Consider the following 20682-nt stretch of genomic DNA (forward strand, 5'->3'; position numbering starts at 1 on the left):
GGTTTCCTATTATTTTTTTCTTGCCTAAATCGAAAGATTATTAATTCTGGAGTACGTATTTCACGCTTTTAGATTTTTAAATGACGATATCTATTTTTCACGATTAAATGAAAAGTGAAATTTTTCAAGCGCGCTAAAACGCGACGGCTAAGTATGAATGTCGGGAAAACTCCGTGTTACGTCGTTCTGGTTCCCGCTGCCGCAAGTGAGGTGACCTTGGGGCGAGGCTTTGAGCGCTGATACGACGCAGGATGCTAGCAGGTAGCAGAGTACCCTGCTAGCTGGTAGCGCTTGACTTAAATAAGGATTATTAATACCTTATCATACGAAGGAAACTTTCCGACCTTAGGCTGTTTTAATAGGTGATTATTAAGAGATGTTTCCCTGAGCTCTGTGCCTCGCGCATGCATTGGTAATCTCAGACGATGTATAACTCCTATCTAATCGTATAGAAACTAGGTCCCTGTGACGTCACGTGGAGTGGCATCGCATGGACGCCAATCTGGCTTTTTTCAAAAGAGGATAAAATTGACCCTTGCCATTCCTCTAAACCGGTATTTCTAAAACCAAATAATTTCTATATTATGAATACACTTATGGTGGGTAACGAATCGCAATCAATGCCTTTCGTTTTCTTTGATGAAGGAAACTACCCTATTATGCAGTAAAAAGTACAATAGAGTTAATTATGATAAGATCTCACTGAAAAAGCGTCCAAATATTTGCAATTTTATCAGGTGGCACCCAGAGATTATTCCTGTTCATGAACGCATCCTTTAATATTGTTAAATATTTCCATAAAACGACCTTAACGTGTGATGAACCAATGCGTCAAGGAACTAGACAAAATGCGACCCGTTGAGAGGGAAAAATTCTTCCTCTTAACGCGTTGCTATGAGATAGCCCACTCGTCGCCAAGCCTTGGATATAGCGAGGAACTACGGTCCTCCGTGCATACACCTGGATCCTTTCCCACTCGTCGGCCACGCAATTTATGCGTGTCTGCGGAACGCGAGGCACAAATCCACGGCCCGTATTTCACGGCGGGCGCGACTTTTGGTGACATCCTGAAAAACGTGCTACCATTCGCACAAACAAACACCTCATAAACCATGACGGCACGCAAAAGTGGGCGTGGTGGCACCAAATTCCAGCTGTTTTAAGTTATTAAGCGAGGCGGCGAAGGGGTCGTTGGCACTGCTTTGGACAGCCACATCTGAAACAGATGTTTATTTTCTGTCAACGAGTCGACACGGCAACTCCAAAGCATCAACAAGAAATACTTCACTACTACAGCAACGACCCCTTTCCTCCCTGAGGATCACTAACATAACTAGTCACCGTGCCTTATCTGATCTCATGTTTCTGCGTAGAATCTTTAGCGGTTATCTCCGGACCAACGAAATTCTCCATCTTTTCCGTTTTCATGTTCCTCCTCGCCCCTTGCGTAATAGCTCTCTGCTTCACATTCCGCGAATAGGTCTTTCCATCTTTCAACGCTCTCTTTCATACCAAATCCCATCATTGTTTAACTTCATGGCTTCAAAAATCCCTTCCCTGGGCCTCTTTTCCTAAGCCACTACCTACAAATCCTCCTTAAAATGCCACCTGAATAATTCACCGCTGTCTAATCCATAATGCCCCTTCTTATGCTAAAAAAATTGTTTTCTCTTAGTTTTTTTATTTATTGCGTTATCTTTTAACAATTATTTATTTACGTAAACAGCCAATGCAATGCCTTTGTGCCGTTTTTGTTGGTGAAATAAATAAATAAATACTTGAGGGATAATCCCCCAGACTGGAAGGGACTAGGCTCTTCAGAAAAAGATAGATTTTTCCAGTACGCGTTAATTTTTCCCCCTTGCTGTGAAGCTAATTTAAAGTTGTAATAATTGGAATTGCTCCCTACGTTTATTTCATTGAATTATTTAACCGATAAAGGCAGGTTTCCACGATAAAGGTACTTCAGAAGTATTTGACAGTCTCCCCTCCCTTCATGGACTCCCCTACTCATTTCACAATAACGCCTACTCCCTTTCATTCTATCTAAATGAAAATCCTATTCTCTTCTTTCCTCTCCCTCGTTTACCCAACATTCTACTCCCTAACACAGTTTTCAATATCCACCTCCCGCTCAGTACCTACTCGCTTTTTTTTATTTTTTACTTACTTTTTATATAAACTTACTTTATTCTTTCTATTAACTTACTTATTTTTTCTATAAACTTATATTATTTTTTATAAACTTACTTTATATTTATAAACTACACCAATCTTCGAGCATTGGCGGCAGCTCAAAATATCATGTATCTGACCAATACCACAAACTCTACGGTTGTAAGCATACAATTTCTGACAGATTGAATGTAATTCAATTAAATGTCCACCTTATCCTGACGTTAAACATGTGACTTCCATAGTTATTTGTGATTCAACTAACAAAATCCCATAGACGAACACCGGATCTAAATCAGGGCCTTACAAATTCAAACAAACTACGCAAGATGGAAGAGATATAACCAAAAAGATTGGATGTCCGAAAGTCATAGGGTGCGTGCACCTCTATCAAAATGTTTTCATCATTCCCACGGTTTTCCCCGATGAGATGACTCAACAGTTGAGACAAGCCAATCTCGAATGCAGAGGTCACGTGATGGCTTCCGCTTCGTTTTTCGCTCGATAATCCGGCGCCCCCACGACTCTTTCCAATCCGTGAGGTCAAGAGCGTCGGGACTAGACGGCAAACAGGGAAAGGGAGGAATTAGGGTCGAAAAAAATCTATCGCTCACATTCGATAAGTGTATCAGTATTGAATCGAACGGTCCAAGGATATTCAAAATGAAATAAACACTCAAAATCCTACCACAAGTACCGCGATAGTTTGAAGCCAGATATTCGATATTCCATATCTCGAATCTTTATGGCTCAATTGGAGATGAGCCAAGCAGTTATGCATCTATTATCATAAATAATACCTTTACTCCTATTTTACTAAGAGGCAAGTAGGCATATTCTGCACGAGGAAAAGTCCGTAAATCTAATTTTATTGAAACAGGAAAAATATTTCTCGCTCCCGAGAACTTCACGTTGATATTAATTCCACAAGTTTAATTCATCACAGATTATGTAATTACATTATTATTTAATATATGTATTGTAATTATGTAAGAATTAAATTCATCACAAAGTAAGGGTCACAGGAAAAATATCCCCAATTTTGCGAGATACATATTTCAGCGAGAAGGAGTGGGAATGAAAATCTATAAATATTAATAATAATATTTATTAGCTCTGGATACAATACCCTTAAGAACACCAATTTTACAATAGCTGTGTGTTTGAGGTGTTTTAACATTCTACAGAACAAAAACCATATTAAATTAATTATGAATAAAAATACAAGAAGGGCATTGAAAATTAAATATATACATAAAATCAGAATGTGTCATGTAAAAAAAACCTTAGGGAATAAAATGTGATAACAAAATGACATAATTCTTCTGTTTTGATCAAACCAAAAACAGAAACTCTACTTGAGTACTGAAGAATGAAAGCATTTATAATACCTTTGTTAATCAATACAATTAAAGACATCTTAATCAATATAAACTAATAACAAAACAGAAGTAAAAAATTGCCGCTGTTTCTTTTTGGTATAATCTAAGACAAATAAAGAATATTGAACAACAGCGTCACAAGATCATTTTTTGTGTATCATGAACTACTGAATAATGCTTTCATTACGTAGGAAATAATAAACTTTTGTTTTGAATGTTTGCGTACTGAAAATATTCTCCTGATCAATGGGGAGGGATTTCCATAATTTCATGTTAAAGAGGGAATTAAATCATTCAACCAGTAGCATTTATTTCCTGGCACCAGATGTCTCATTTTTTTTTTTTTAATGTTTCCCTAAAATAATTCACTTTTTTATAAAAGCAGTATCATATAATAATTTATTCAGATATGTTCTCACATTTTACGACAATGTCTGTCAGAATTAGCGAAGCTATCGGTTTCACACACAATAATAATTCCTTACTTCTCATGTTACCATAGTAGGATCCGAATTATCAGTTCATAAAAATCACGTTATCAGAATTATGGGGTAAGCGAGGCCTTGATACCATTTCAATCCCTCTCGAGAAAACCCTGACCCGATAAAAAAAAGCAATTACGAAACTCCTTTCCATCGCATCAAAGAGTCCCTGAACCCTTTTCAGGGGGGAAAAAAATATAGGATCAAATCCATCACCGCACGCGATATCGCCAATGAGATATCTTTCACGGTTCCGAGAATCCATTATAAGGACTGGCAGGGATCACACGGCGAAACCGGGACAGCGACGAAGACGAAGCATACAAGCACATCAAAAATTCACGTAGCCCTCGCCCCTGGCAATGAGACTAACTTTGATGAGGCACTGATTTCAGAATTGCATACTCTCGTCTTAATCCTCGAGTGTTAAATAGTTTACCTATGTCATTAGTATTTTGAAAAGTAGGTCCTGAATAAATTCTAGATATAATTTTCGCGAAAAATTCCGCATATTTTTAAACCGTCAACAGCGGTCCAAATAAAAATGGCTATGTACTTTTGATACAAAATAAATGGTTATGACAATGTTATTACAGTAATTTATAGAGTAGCCAAAAACAGAACTAAATTCAGCCGTGAATTTATAGACAAGAAGAAGATAGAATTTTTAGTTTTACACGGTACACGGCATTGCGCAATCTGACGTACGAGCGAAGGCGCAATCAAAATTGCGTCGTGTAAAGCGGTGAACTGCTAGAACACATGCGAGAATGCGTGGATGCGAGACGGCAAAATAGCCCCTATTCTAATTTCGTTCATGCATTCGCGCAATTCCGTGCCCCGTGTAAAACGGCCTTTAGAAACCTTTAATAACACACTAGCGTAAAAAAGGGTGCTTAAGATTATTCCATCGTTACAGGACATAAAACCTCATGTTCGCCTGATCCAGATTCACACGCGAGGATTCAGGATTTATGGAGTGAAGATAAGACCATTAAATCGATGGAGTCAGGCGTTGCTTTGAGGTAATTATTTACAATAACCATGGCAATGATCAACTTTGTAGAATACCCTCACTTTAGTCCATGATTTCAATCGGTTTTAACGGCTCCACGTAAATAATGTGCAAAATCTTTACCAGAACCTGTCAAAAGCGGCGTGGAACACGTGAAATCAATATAAATTGTGAAATAAATAAATTTAAAAGGGTAGGAAGTCAGTCAATACTATGATTATTAGCATAAGATATTTTTTGCGAAAGTTTTCATCACATTTACGATGCACCAACGCCACAAAAACCCTGAAAGTGGAGTAGAGATTAAGGCATCAGATGAAATAAAATGCAAGAGAATATCAAAATTGGAAAACCTATCACAAGGAACAAAAAAAATAGAAAAGGTTTTGTTGATTCAATGATAGGAACTCCCCATGGAGCCACCTTTTCAAATGTTATCCGTAAATCTGGAGGAATTGCGCAAGCTTTCCTACAAAATTCACCTCATTATAGGGTGCCTTGAAGAGCCAAAGAACCACGTGTTTCAACGTTAAATATGCCTTTAGATAATTTTGTAAACTTTTCACGAAATGCTAGTAAATATTCTCACCTGGAGCCCGGTGTTTTACGGGTCAGAAACCCGGTCAGTGGAATCGTTTTAAAAACCGTTCAAAATTCACTCTTCCATCTCATTAATCATCAGACTAAATTAGATGATTAGTATAATGATGAATAACATGGGGACATGATAAAAATTAAGCATAAAAATTTAGGAAAGTATATCGTTAATTAAAACATTCATACCGCAACCTTTTAAGGGTCTTTTCAGCTATTACACTTAATTGAACTAAAAAAGAAATCATGATATGGGATGGAACGAAAACATCTCATTATAAGTATGGCCATATTGTTGCCATATAATTTTATTGCACCCAAAAACCTTATCTAAAGGTCAAGGGTAAATAAGCACCCTCCCAAGGTACACCAATGGCAAAAGGAAATCAAATTATACTAGTATGTTTACTAAAATGAATACTGAAGGTCACCAAGCCAGCATGATAAATTTAAGGAAAATAAGACGTTGAATGACTCCTAATATTAACTAATATATTACATTTATAAGGGTGTGATTCGTTGCTTCTTGGGCCTCATTAACAAACAGTAAAGAAAATAAAATTATATGGAATGAAAGCTATAAACATAATCATACTATAAGCATAATATTGCTCTCAACAGATCTTATCTAACGGTGAAGGGCACTTCTAATAAGCAACTCAATAGCGTGTTGCATAATAATAGCCATAATTAACAACAGCCTCTGATATCAAGTAGAGTTAACTAGCTAGATGAGAGGAAGCTTTCATCGAGTAAGTAGGAATGGATGAGGCCAGCGTATCGCTATCCCATCAAAATAGGAGAGACGAATAATTATATATGCAGCGATGAGTATATATTACATGAATAGGTTGGACACATAAAATAGCGAATTTAAATTTACGATGGACAGAAACGCTTATAAATTACCCAGAAATTTATTTCACCGCGAAATATCGTAACAAACAAAAAAAATATGAACTAGGCTTTAAATTGATGTTCCGAATGGTCCATAAGATGACTAAATTGTCATCAGATTATTGTGACCCTGTATGTGTGATGTTGTGTTGTGTATGAGCTCCGACTATCTCTGTGAAATATACGAAAAGTCTTTAGAATGTGAGCTATATTTTGAGGTGGCACGCTACAAGTTGTTACAGTCTAACCCGGTGGTTGTTAGCAAGTGATAATTTGCCCAAATTATCTCAAAATCGTATATTTTCGTCCACGATTGAGAGTTGTTTACATTCTGATAGGTGACAATTGACTATCGATATTTTTTCAACGTTAATATTAAATGCTAAACTATCAATAGTGAATTTAGTTAATGTTGGACGAACTAGAGAGATATTACCTTTGCTAACTGTGTTATATTTGCGAGCTACGGAGTCTTGGAAGTTGCAGCTTTTGTTTTGGTGTTATGGTGCTTTTGGTGGTTTTGGCTATTGTGACATAGGATAGCTTATAACAAAACCGAATTCACTTAAAAGATCTTAAAGTGAATGCTTGCACGCTAAGGATATGATGATTATCCTCGTTTCACTATGCAGTGTGTGAAGTGCGACCAAGAGCTACCGAAGGATGGTAATTTTGTGTTATGTATAGGCTGTAATAGTAAGCTCCACTTCAAATGCTCGGGAATAGCAGAGACAACCTGGCGAGGTAAATCTCAAGCAAGGAAGAAGGAATGGCGCTGTTTGGACTGTCGCCGAAGAGAAGAATACGAGGAGAATAAAAATTCTGCAGATACAAGGTTAGTGTCCACAATTCCAGAAGGAGACATCAAGACAATACTTACAACTATTGTCAAGGACTTAAAGGACCTTAAGGACTCAATTGGTAATAATACAGTGTCCAATGAAGAACTTAAGTCCACAGTAAATAGTAATAACGAAACTATACAAGAATTAAAAGGTGTTATTGTAGAATTAAGAAGGGAAATTACAGATAAAAACAAGATAATTGAAGTTCTCTCGCAAAAGGTAAATGCGCTAGAGCAGAAACAGTATGACTGTGATGTGGAAATAGTAGGTTTATGCTCTACTGAGAATACAAACAATGAAGTCCGGGACAAAGTGATTGGATTATGCAGAGACTTACAGGTAGAAAATATTAATGAAAGTGACTTAGAGGAAGTATTTATTATCAGAAAGAATGCACTAAAGCCTAACAAAGTCATAGTGAAATTTAATTCTAGAAAATGTAAACAGAATGTAATTGGCAAAAGAAAATTAACAAGAGAAAACACTATCAAAGAAAAATATGGACATCAGTTATACATAAACGATAGGCTTACATGGTACAATCAAAATTTGTTATGGAATGTGAAAGTTAAAGCAAAAGAATATGGATATAAATATGTATGGTATAAAGATGGGAAGGTACTGGTTAAAAAAGATGAAAATTCAACGATTCTTAAAATCTCAACAATAGAGGAAATTGAAAAACATTTCTAATATAAATACCTAGATTATAAATAATACTGATTTATCCTTCTCAGAGGCTGTCAGAATAACAAATGAAAAAATATTTTTAAATCTTTAACTTATCTGGTTATTTTGTTTTGAAGGGTAATTACAAATTCAAAAGCTGTAATGGATTATTCCTATATCAAGAGTCCTTGTATTGAATTTGAAGCGTATGAAAATGTATTGGATGTCCCGTGTAAGAAAACTACTGATGAGGAATTCACCATAGTTCATTTGAACATAAGGTCGATTAAAAAAAATTGGGATTCTTTCCTTGTTTTACTTGAAAAGCTATGTATAAAAAAAGAAGTTGCTGGGGTCATTTTAACAGAAGTGAACATCACAACTGATGAAACTTTCTTATACAAAATAAATGGTTTTAATGTCTACTCCTCACTAAGGGAAGGTAGAAGAGGTGGAGGTATTCTACTGTACATAAAACAAGATTTTAAGTTCACTGATGAAAACTTTAAGATGATAAATTCGGAATCAATTATAGGGACCCTAAATATAAAAGGTAAAACTATAAAAATAATGGCTATATATAGGCCTCCTGATCAAAATGTTTTGCATTTCCTACAGGAGCTAGAAAACATTGTCAATATGTCCAAAAACAAGAAGTCCATCATCATAGGTGACATAAACATAAATCTTAAAAATAAGCACTGTGCAAATACTGTAAAATATAAAGAACTTCTTTTGTCACATGGGTACCTGTCATTAATTAATGCATATACAAGGGAAGAGATCAAAGACGGTCATCTGGTTCAATCATGTATAGATCATATACATTTTAATGGACATTCTAACTTAGTTAACAGTTTTATGATAAGACATCGACTTTCAGATCACTACTTAATCGGTGTGTCCTTCATAGACCAAAAGAAAAAAACAAGTCTGGGTCAGTCAGCTGATTGTAAAAATTATAGACATAGGGAAATAGAATATATTGACAATAGTAGGGTGGACCTACGAATAAATGATTATAAATGGAGCACTGTAGTGGAGGAGAACAACCCAAATATTATGTTTGCAAAACTTAGTCTGATATTCAATGACATTTATGAAAAATCAAAGGTAACCTTCAAGCCTATAGGGCGAAGGAAAGAAAATAAATGGATGAATGAAACTATCTACAAATTAATATTAGAAAGAGATAAGGCCTTTAAAAAATAGCCCCAGAAATAATTTTCTCAAAGAAAATTATAAAACCATAAGAAATAAAACTGTGAAACATATTAGGAAAGCAAAAATTGATCACTTGAATACAAAGGTATCAAATATACAAGATAATAGGACACTTTGGAATGAAATTAATAGAATGACAGGTAGGAATATTAGCAGATGTAATGATGATACAATATTTAGCCACTTAGTTAATGATTTTAATGAGCAAGAAATATGTAATAAGTTTTTGAAACAATTTTTAATAAGAAGTGAAGAGACTAAATGTACCTGTGGACAGAAATTTTATGATGACATTCATTTCCATAACTTATGTAGTATTTATTTACCGGAACCCACAGAAGATATCATTAAAAAAATTATAAAAGAGCTTAAAAATAAGGGACCTGGTCAAGATAGAATCAGAATCAGAGATATCAAGGCAAACCCTATACTTCTTCCTATTATAACTACTCTTGTAAAAAGAAGCATTACCCAAGGTATAGTGCCTGATGGGCTAAAAATTGCATTGGTTAGACCTATTTATAAAGGTGGATCCTACAAAGATTTTGCGAATTACAGACCTATCTCCCTGCTACCAACTATCAATAATATTATGGAGAAATACGTGGCACAGTATCTAACAAATTTCTTGAAAAAACATAAAATAATCTCAGACTACCAATATGGATTTGTGGAAGGTAGAGGAGCTAAAGATGCACTTGAAAATTTTGCCGACATAATAAATACCAACCTTGATAAGAATAATAAAGTAGTAGTCACATATGTGGATTATAAAAAAGCTTTTGACTCTGTCAATTTGCCCACATTGCTGCATATACTGCAGGATATTGGAATTAGAGGGTACCTATATCCTGAAATGGTTTAGAAGCTCTCTCCTGCAGAGGAGTATCAGGGTGAAATTTAAAAACTGTATTGGAAACCAAGGAAATGTAGAATATGGTGTACCTCAAGGTTCTATTTTAGGACCAATCCTTTTTACTGTGTATATTAATAGTATATTTAAATGTATTTTAAATTGTAATATTTTACTTTATGCTGATGATGTTGTATTGATATCTGCTCATAGAGATTTAAATACTGCCATTGCCTACATGCAAAATGATGTAAATGACTTAACAAAATGGTCACATGACCATGACCTCTCCATCAACATGAAGAAGTCCAAAGTTATGTCCATAGCCAATAATGCAGCTAACGTTCAACAGATTCACATAACAATACATGATTATAAATGCCTGCATACTGAAATAACCAAGTCTGTGTGTAAATGCAACAAATTAGAACAAGTAACACAATATACGTATCTCGGTATCATAATAGATCAGACATTCAAATTTAGGGAACACTGTGAGAAGATATGTAGTAAATTACGAAAGGTTAGTTATCAAATGTATCATATTAGAGATTTTTTGCATATTAAAGTTAAAAAGATGTTGTATTTCGCAACTGCTGAATCAATATTAAGATATGGCGTTACTATTTGGGGTAAAACCTGTAGGGTACATAAATTAAAACTATACAGTACACAAAACCGGATCATCAAAGCGATTGCATACCACAAAAAAAATGATAATAATTTGTCAGCTAACTCAGACTCACACGATACAAATAATTTCTATAAAACACTAAGAATACTACCACTCGAAAAACTTCTAACCTATATTTTAGTAATAGATAATTATTTTTCCAATAAATACAAAACACTGAAAGACAATTTTCATAAAATGGAAAAAAGGAATCTATACCAATATAAAATCCCCAAATGCTTCAATCAATACGGTGAAAACAAAATGGTGGTTAGTGTTCCTAAATTGTTTAACAAATTACCTAAAGAAATGCATGGTTTAACCACATATTCGGATGTCAAAAGTAAACTTTTAAATTATCTACTTGAGGACTTTAATTTTTAATTTTAAGACATAAGTTTTTTATCGTTTCTTTCATTGTTTTAGATGTTTTTAACTTCTTGTAAATGAATTATGGAGAACCTGCTGATGAGCCTGTTTTGGCTCAGAAGGTCTCCTAATTGTAAAAATATTTTTTTGTTCTAAAATATTGTAATATCAGGGTTTTTTCTCTTTTATCTTTTCTTGCCCAATAAGTCAGAATATGTGTTGGTTATATAGTGAAAAGCGTGTTAAGAATTTGTAAAGGGAATGTTTTTAATGTATAACATATATTTTAATATTTGGGATATGTATTTTTGATGTATTGTAATGTGTTTATACAAAAAAATTAAAAAAAAATAAATAAATAAATAATGAGTGGAAGCATTTACTTCTTTTATTTCAGGAAATAACTATTCGCCGCTGAAAAAAAATTCGCCCATCTCCATCAATTCCCTTTTAATTACTGATGTGTGAGTTAAAACTCATAAAATATACGAAAATTTTGGGGATTATCGGTTACATTATGATTACTTCTCTTTTTTTTGTCCCTACTCTGTAAGAGGAATGACCTCAAGGAATTTACAATGATAACCACCAGCCTTTTTCTAGAAATACGCCATACCGGTGAATTCTGGCTGCATAAATGTACGAAAGAAGATAGATCTTCAGGATTAAAAGCTCAAATGTAAATCTTTATGCTTTGAAACTCAAACCTTACCCAATGAAAACGTTCAAAATATTCTTAATGATACATCCCACGTCTCCATTTCTTAATTTCAATTCTCATGCCGTACATCGCCAGCTAATTGGGACATTAATAAGATTACCAGGTTAGCGTAGAAGGCTCTCACGAATAGGAAAGATCCAATGAGACCATCGTTATTTAAAAGTTAAGGAAAAGACTACTGTCGATTATGAAGTTGAGTGTGGCGCTTTACGGAGAGGAAATGTGGACGCTCAGGATGAAAGACGTGAAAGGACTGTAGACGTTGGAAATCTGGGTATGGAGGAGAAGGAATGAAGAAGGCGCAGTAGACGTAGATCATGAAGAACTACCAGGTGCTAGATAAGGTTGGAGAGGAAAAGACACTTGCGTAGAACGAAGGAGGCCAAACGAAACAGATAAGGCAACCTGAGGTCATTTTATATCATTTCCATTCTAACCACCGAAAACAGCAAATATTGGCCGTTTACATCGGGAATACATAAATGCGAAAGACTGGGCGCTCGTCCCGGTCACAGCCAATGTCCAACTCAACCGACTCCCTTACCGTAACCTGCTTATATTGTTCCAACCACAATTTACAATCGATTAAAGTGAATTCTCCGTTTTCTTTATTACAATTCTTGAAATTATTTCCTGTAAACTTACATCAACCCCCAATAGGGTGGTTTCCTATAATTTTTTTATTGCCTAAATCGAAAGATTATTACTCCTGGAGTACGTATTTCACGCTTTTAGATTTTTAAATGACGATATCTATTTTTCGCGATCAAATTAAAAGTGAAAAATTTCAAGCGCGCGAAAACGCGACGCTTAAGTATGAATGTCGGGAAGTCTCTCCGCGTGACGTATTTCTGGTTCCCCCTCCCGCCCTGCGAGGTGACCTTGAGGCGAGGCTTAGCGCTGATACGACGCAGGCTGCTAGCGGGTAGCCTAGTACCCTGCTGGCTTGTAGCGCTTGGCTTAAATAAGGATTATTAATAACTTATCAAACGAGGAAAACTTTCCGACCTTAGCCAGTTTTAATAAGTGATTGTTAAGACATGTTTCCCTGAGCTCTGCGCCTCATGCATGCATTGGTAACCTCAGACGATGTATAACTCCTATCTTCTCCTATAGAAACTAGGTCCCTGTGACGTCACGTGGAGTGGTATCGCATGGGCGCCAATCTGGCCCTTTTCAAATGAGGATAAAAATGGACCATTGCCATTCGTCTAACCCAGTATTTCTAAAACAAAATAATTTGTATATTATGAATACACTAATGGTGGGTAACGAATCGCAATCAGTACCTTTCGTTTTCTTTGATGAAGGAAACCACCCTATTCATACTTTATTTTCGCAATCCTACGGCAGACCTCGGCGTCAGTCTTCATTTAAGCGACAAAGATAGCAAGGCATTGCTGTGTAGCGGTAGATTCGAAGAAAATATCTCAAGTTTTTTTTTGTTCTAACAACGGAAAAGTGGCCTTTTTTACCACGCAAATGTTTCGTTCGCGCTGAAATGAATGTGCGTGGGTTTACGTTGAGACAGCTAAAAAGGCTCTGAAAATTACAAAAATGATTAATACCCTCACCTTTAAATGTCAGGCAAACAGCTTCTCAAACCGCGAAAAAGGTTGATTTACCACGCAAAATTATGAGATTTTCTTGGAAATGTTTTGATAATTGACACAGAAACTTTCCGTTTCATATCACAAAGGAAGCAAGAAATTTCCACCTCATTTTCAGGGGATAAATGGGATTACATTGGCCAGCATTATTATGGCCTTAAATTTTTAATTAATAACTGATAACATAATTACGTATGCATTCGCTCTGCTGCTGTTTTTTTTCAGACAAAGACCATTTACGAATGAACGAGGAGAACCACAACTTGGGAAAGACATGACTGGCTTGTATTTAGTTCAGCTTTCTGGCTTGTATGTTGTTTGTCTTCGAATTTTTTTTGAAAAACAAAAATATCCTTCTTCCCACACCATTTCATCTTGTACTTATATTTTCTATAAATAAGCGGTAAATGGGAGGAAAGAGAATTCTTATAGATATTATGCATTAGAGAAACGAACTTTGCACAGATATAATCTAAGAACCTCTTATCTAATCTGAGGTTAATTATTAGATCATATTTTTTATTTTTTTTATTAATTCCATAATACCGAAAATATCACACGTTGGTCTTTTAAAACAGGGTTTATTGAAAATTTCAACAATGAAAAGAGCACTAATAGCCATGCCTTAGCTAGGGGAAACCTACCCAGGAGGGAAACTCGCGACCGCTCATTACGTAGGCGATAACTTTACCCCGCCGCCACGACTCGGAATCTCCATTAATTCCAACCACACATTTCAATAGATTATATTTTCTTGATTCCAATTTTAGGAATGATTTCCTCTACATTCACATCAACCCCTCAACCATACTTAATTTTAGATATCCTAAATCAGATCTCGGCGTCATTCGTCCTTAAACCGACAAAGATGGCATGCAATTGCCGCTGTTACGCAACGAGATATTCGAAAAAATTCTCGGGTAATTTTTGTTCTTCCACGGAAAAAGTTGCCACCTTTGACCGCGTAACTTTTTTGTTTCAAGCTGAAATGAAAGTGCGTGGGTTTACATTTTGAGACAGCTATTAAGGCCCTGAAAATTACAAAAATGATTAATACCCTCACCTTTAAATGTCAGGCAAACACCTTCTCAAACCGCCAAATAGGTTGTTTTACCACAAAAAATTATGAGCTTTTCTTGGAAATAATTCGATAATTGACACGGAAACTTTCCGTTCCATATCACAAAAAAGAGAGAAAAAATTTCGCCTCATTTTAAGGGGAGTAAATGGAATTGTATGGATAGCATTATTATGGCCTTAAATTTTAATTAATAACTGATAACATATATAGCCAATAATTGATTAATAACTGATAACATAATTACGCATGCATACGCTCTGCCGCTGTTTTTTTAGACAAAGACCATTTACGAATGAGCGAGCAGAACCACAACTTGGGAAAGATTACTGGCTTGTATTTAGTTCAGAAGACTAATTTTAGTGAAAAACAAAAATATCCAAAACATTTGATCTTATGCCTATATTTTCTAACTTTAAGCGGTGAACTATCTCCATTCTCAAACACATCATTCTTCAGAAAAGTTTGCAGGGTCTTACACCGGTTAATGTTCTCCATAACCTCGGTTAGCGGTCTCCATAACATGTTAACCGGTGGAAACCGGAAAAAATTTTCTGCACCTGATACTCCGGTAAAACCTAAAATCATACATATCATTCTTCTTTGGCTCATCGAGTATTTGATTTCATCCCAATTTTACGTGAATCCATTATGATAATTGTAAACCATTACCTTTCCCTCGTTTTTCAATGGACTAATTCGGTATTATTTTGGGTCTTCAATGACATCAAAATTTTCAAATTCTTACAATTTCCGTTGTCAATTTACAAATTATTGGAATTACTCAAATATACATGTTCATCACTCCTATGAATAAATGAACAAAATTGTGATTTCCGGTCATTCCACACGATTAATTATGCACTAACTGTTCACAATGGAATAAAAAATGTGTTTTTTCCGGATTTATGAATCAAAAAGATAAATTGATATTTAATTAGCCTGAAATTAATAATACGCGTCGCGATTTAACAATATAATCGATGCATATAGCTAAATACTACCAGAGAGGCGTACTTACCAAATAACTTTCCACGTTGCCGGGGCCAGGTCGTGGAATGGTATTCCTGAGAAAATAAAAAAATACAGTTCAGTATTGATTAAAAACAAGATTTATTACCATACATTAAGGGGACGACTGACAGAATAGAAAATATCCTACGCAAATTCCAGATAAGGACAATATTCTCGCCTCACGTACAGATAAAACATCTATTGAAAACCGTCAAGGATAGAACTCCACTACAAGTCGAAGAGGTATACCGAATTCCTTGCCAGACCTGTGGGAAGAACTATATCGGCGAAACAGGCAGATCGGTTAAAACACGTCTAGAGGAGCACGAGAGAGCAATTCGACTGGGGCAGTCAACGAAGTCCGCGGTAGCCGAACACGCAGCGCTGGGCCACACAATCGACCTTAAGGAAGCAAAAATTGTTGCGAGAGTGAAAGGCTTTAAATAGAGACTCGTAAGAGAAGCAATAGAAAAATCTAAAGAGGAGAAAAACAACTTCAACAGAGACACTGGCCTTAAAATCAGCCGTACTTGGCAACCAGTAATCGGCAAAAATAATCGACAAACTACTCCTCCAACCTCTCACTCCCCTCCCCCCACTACCTGACACGTATACCTATATACATCAATTTTAAATCCCACCTCTTCAGATTCCCTTGAGAAAGCGACCAGCATCGGTCGGGAAACGTTGGGGCCACCCAAAATCTGACGCGGCGATATAGCCCAAAAGTTTTAATTCAACAAGATTTTTTCGTACCTATTCATGAAATTTACTGAGAACGCAAAACCTCATCGAAGTATTTTTTTGCTAATAATGATAGCATGACTGCTTTGAGAATCAATTTGTTATCGAGCTCAAACGTATATGTGCTTTGTTGTACGTTTTTAGTTGACGAATGCGTCCAAGGACAATGCATTTATACGAGTATTCTATTCTATTCCAGATAAGTACAGAGCGTCTATTAGGAATTTTTACTGAGAGAAATCATATCAAAATTCACCACCTCATGTCAGGAATAAAGAACATTTAAGTGCTTACAGAAATAACAAAGATGATAAAAGTAATTTTGCTAAACACCAAAAATATGTAACTCCCACAGGAGTTACTTTAAAATGAGTACTTTAAAACTATGCAACGACCGCCGCGAACTAGATTCTAGAGAGCAATTGGGAATATTAAAAATTGCTGAAACCAGAACAACATCTTCATAAACGAATATCTATACCTATCCATTTCCCCTTTTCTGGCGTCCGTTTTAAAATTCATCTCTTCTACCGTTATGTAACTAGGTTACAATAATAAGATTAAAAAATAATAATTTACGCCTGATGACGATGATTACTTATCGAAACCCGGGTCGCGTTACATAAAAAAATAGTGGTATAAGTAAAATTTAACTAACTAATAAACGTTGGACAGCATAGCAACAATATTGCCGCCACTAGAACGGCAGTCAAAAAGTTGCGAAATAGCAGTCATGAAATGCCTTATTGAAGTCATAAAAGCGGAATATGAACGCTGGGACAGATCTGGTGCTTCTCAAGAGCCGTCTACCTACTCTTCTCTAATGAGAGCCACCTGCTGCAGGTGCTGCTGAGTTTAATTTTGCTCGCATCCCTATCACAATGAGCGACGTTGAATTTTTGGTAATTTCAAGCTTAGCAGCAATATCCACGGCTGTGAGCTCACATACAGTGAAATGGGAAAAAAGCCTAAATCAACAGAACATCTGCAAGTGGTATAAAGAGATATGAGGGATGACTCGCTCAGTTATCACGCAGTTTATTGCCTTTCAAAAGACTATTAACAGAAAAATGGGAGCAATTCGGGGAAAAGTGTAATTGAAGATGGTACAGCATACCCACGTGTATCTTAAAATGGGGATACAATGGCATAAAAAGTTCATCGGCATTTTCCCGCAACTTGGACGAGTTACCACATCTGCTGATGTACACCCATGGATTAAGAGAAATACGCATTCTGTTGCTGGTACGTCTAAATTCCTGTAAAATTTTTAAATACATCCTCATCCCATTTGCTTAATGAACTTTTGATGCCTTATTCGGCTTAAATATATGACTTTTAAACTTCCAGATCTTACTAAAATGGAAGCTTGCTACGGGTATTTACAAAACATTCACTACTAGTAATTTACCAGCAAGCTTTAATAACAGTGATTCTATCAGATCTAAATTATTTTAAACTATATTCTAGAAATAGTAATGCCAGCAAGTAAGATGGCCTCTATAAATAACTTTTAATAAATATTCGTACAAATTTACTTTTTGAGTCCTAAAAATCACATTTTCCACAAAAAAAATCCAAAACTTTTTCGCGGGGGAACCCCCGAACCCCTCTTTGCCCTGGGATGTTTTCCACACACTCCGGAAGGGCCCCGAAATCTCCAATTACCACCCTCCATTTCAAAGTCCTGTCTACGCCTATGGTTGTTAGGACACCAGCCGTTTAAATACTAAAAAGGAAATACTCTGACGAAGTTCCGCCTAGATTTCATTTAAGTCCTGTCTTGGTCAGAGGAAAAACGAATTCCTATACCGACAATTTTGGTAAAATATATCTCTTAATTTATCGTTTTTGTCGGACATGGAAGTATAGCGGGGTTCTATTTTGATATTCTCTGTTTCGCTCCGTAAGATATATTATCTCAATTGCTTAGGCCACTGAGAATCGATATCTTCCTTCAGGGTCTCTAGCGTCCCTAGCCTAGTTTGTGTAAATGCTTATGGTACGTCCGTTGCAGTTCTTTGACGAATCACGTACCTTTTCTTAGTATTGCTAAGTTTTTAATATTTTCAGAGGATTGAATCTTTCTACACCGGATACCATACGCTCGCTATCCGAAATCATCAAAGCCAATTTAATGAGAACTTGTCACCAATTTCTCCTTTCGGCTTTGCGGTTACGACTCTGATTTTGAAATATATATACAGTGGAACTTGGTTATAACGGCATCGGCTGTAACGTCAACTCGGGTTTAACGTCACATTTTATACAGACCAGCCAAAATTGAAAAATTTATGTTGTACGAAAACCCGTTTATATCGTCGACAAATATTGCGACGCTCGGGTATAGCGTCAAAAATTTTGCGATTCTTAGGTTGCAAAAGTGCTTCACTGCTTCAACACTCAGCGCGCTTCAAGACGTTGCACAACGAAGAGAATTTATATTTCTAAAAGGACCGTTCAAAAGAAGATGACAGATTATTTTCGACAGTAAAGTAAGCTTTTTATTAGGCTATAAAATATTTAATTGTGAATATCATTTTTTCATTATACATATTCCAATGTACGAGTACATTTCAATAAACAGTGTTGTATATAGCACAAAATTTGCGTCTTTACTTTGTCCTTTCACTCAGATTAAAGGCTGCTTTTTTATAACGTCACTCGGATATAACGTTAAAAATCTTCTGGTCCCTTTGATGAAGTTATAACCAAGTTCCACTGTATTCCATTCCAATTTGTAATCCCTTCCTGCATCTAAAACTCAACCTTTAGCAATGTTTTAATTGCCGCATTGCATTTCATAAAGATGTCAATGGAAGAGTGCGAAATAGTACCTCTCTTCTACTCTTCCGAAAATCTTCCCACACGATTTATTTACTTATCCCAATTACCCCCGAAAACAGCACAATGAGGTCTTCACGTCGACAGTTTAAACAATCAACAACGGACGTTCACACACACCCATGTCTTGGAAGGGGCAACCTATCCAGGCAGGACTCGAATCCGTGACCTTCGGTATAGTAGGCGAAGACTTATCCCCTCCGCCACGGAGGCCGACAAATTACAGTGATACCTCTGTTTTACACTTTTGAATTGACCACTTACAAAAAGTGCAAAATTGAGGATATTGTAAAATAGAGTATCATTGTTTAAAGGCAGTATTGTTTGGGAACTGATAAAAACTGTGCAAAATCAGGGAAAATGAATAATGGGGGAATGTAAAATCGAGGTTTCACTGTAGCTTAGGGACTTAGGTAGGCCGATAGGCTAGGGTCCACCCTGACCAGCATTTGCAGCCATCTGGTCGGGAACCATGTGTGCGATCTAATAACTTTTTCACACGCGTAATCTCGAGACTAAGAGGATAATCTCGCCTTTTGTTTATAATGCGAGGTGCTTTCAGGCCACGATGGCACAGTCACCTGAAAGGTTCCAGGAAGTCCAAAGCGTTCCCAACATGTGCCGCTTCGTCGGTGGGAAGGCTGAGTGGGAATGCGATGAGGGGCCCATATGGCCAAGAGTTTGCCCGAGGCACAGGCCATTAAAAGGACTCTCAAACTGCGCAAGCAAACTGCACCACTTAAAACCACTCCCGTGGAAAATGCATTCCAATTATAAGCTCCCTTGCTGCATGGAAGAGGGGAGAGGGATATGATAAAATATGTTCACTTAATATGCTATAGGGTATAATGTTGGGCAAACGAGGAAAAGGTAGGAGACCGGGTTGGTGTGGAGGTTGGAGTGTTGGATTTCAATCCAAGTGGACTAGGGTTCAAATCCCAGCGGCGGTAGAGAAATTTTCAGAGACTGCCCGATCCCTGCTTGAACGTTATGTGGAGGGCATTTCAAGCGCGACACTCCGTCCGTCGGATGGGGCGTTAAGCCGTGGTCCCCTTCGCATATTTCGTTAAGAGCACGCTAATGCCAACGCCGGGTTTCCCTCCACCCTTCCTTCCATACCCTTCCCTCATGGCGCAAATGACCTCAACTGTCAGTCGCCTTCTTCAAATACCTACCTACCGTCGAGGGAGAGAATATGATTTTTAGCTAGAATGAAAGATAGAAGAGACCTTTAATGTTTTTATTACAGGTATTTACCTATTAAGATAGGTTTCTTTTGGGTATTTCAGAAGTATACCGGCAGCCTTCCCTTTCTCTATGGATTTCCCTCTTCAATTCACAGTCGATTATAAAATCACTTCTTGTTTGTTAATAGGTCGTTAAATGGATGAATGGATGCACTGTTTTTTTATTTGTTTAAGTATTCTACCGATTAAGGTAGGCTTCCATGGAGTACTTATAAAGTATTGCGACAGTCTTTTTTCCCTTCATGG

General features: G+C 36.5%; 1 long non-coding RNA gene across 1 annotated transcript in view; it reads right to left on the bottom strand.

The window, feature by feature from the left end:
• Positions 1 to 20682, bottom strand: part of LOC124161248 — a 356365-nt gene that overhangs the window by 125185 nt on the left and 210498 nt on the right. The window contains exon 3 of the long non-coding RNA XR_006865351.1: positions 15609 to 15654. This is a non-coding gene — a long non-coding RNA (uncharacterized LOC124161248). The remainder of the gene's footprint in view (positions 1 to 15608; positions 15655 to 20682) is intronic.

The sequence above is a fragment of the Ischnura elegans genome, chromosome 6 (genome assembly GCF_921293095.1).
Source record: "Ischnura elegans chromosome 6, ioIscEleg1.1, whole genome shotgun sequence".
NCBI lineage: Eukaryota > Metazoa > Arthropoda > Insecta > Odonata > Coenagrionidae > Ischnura > Ischnura elegans.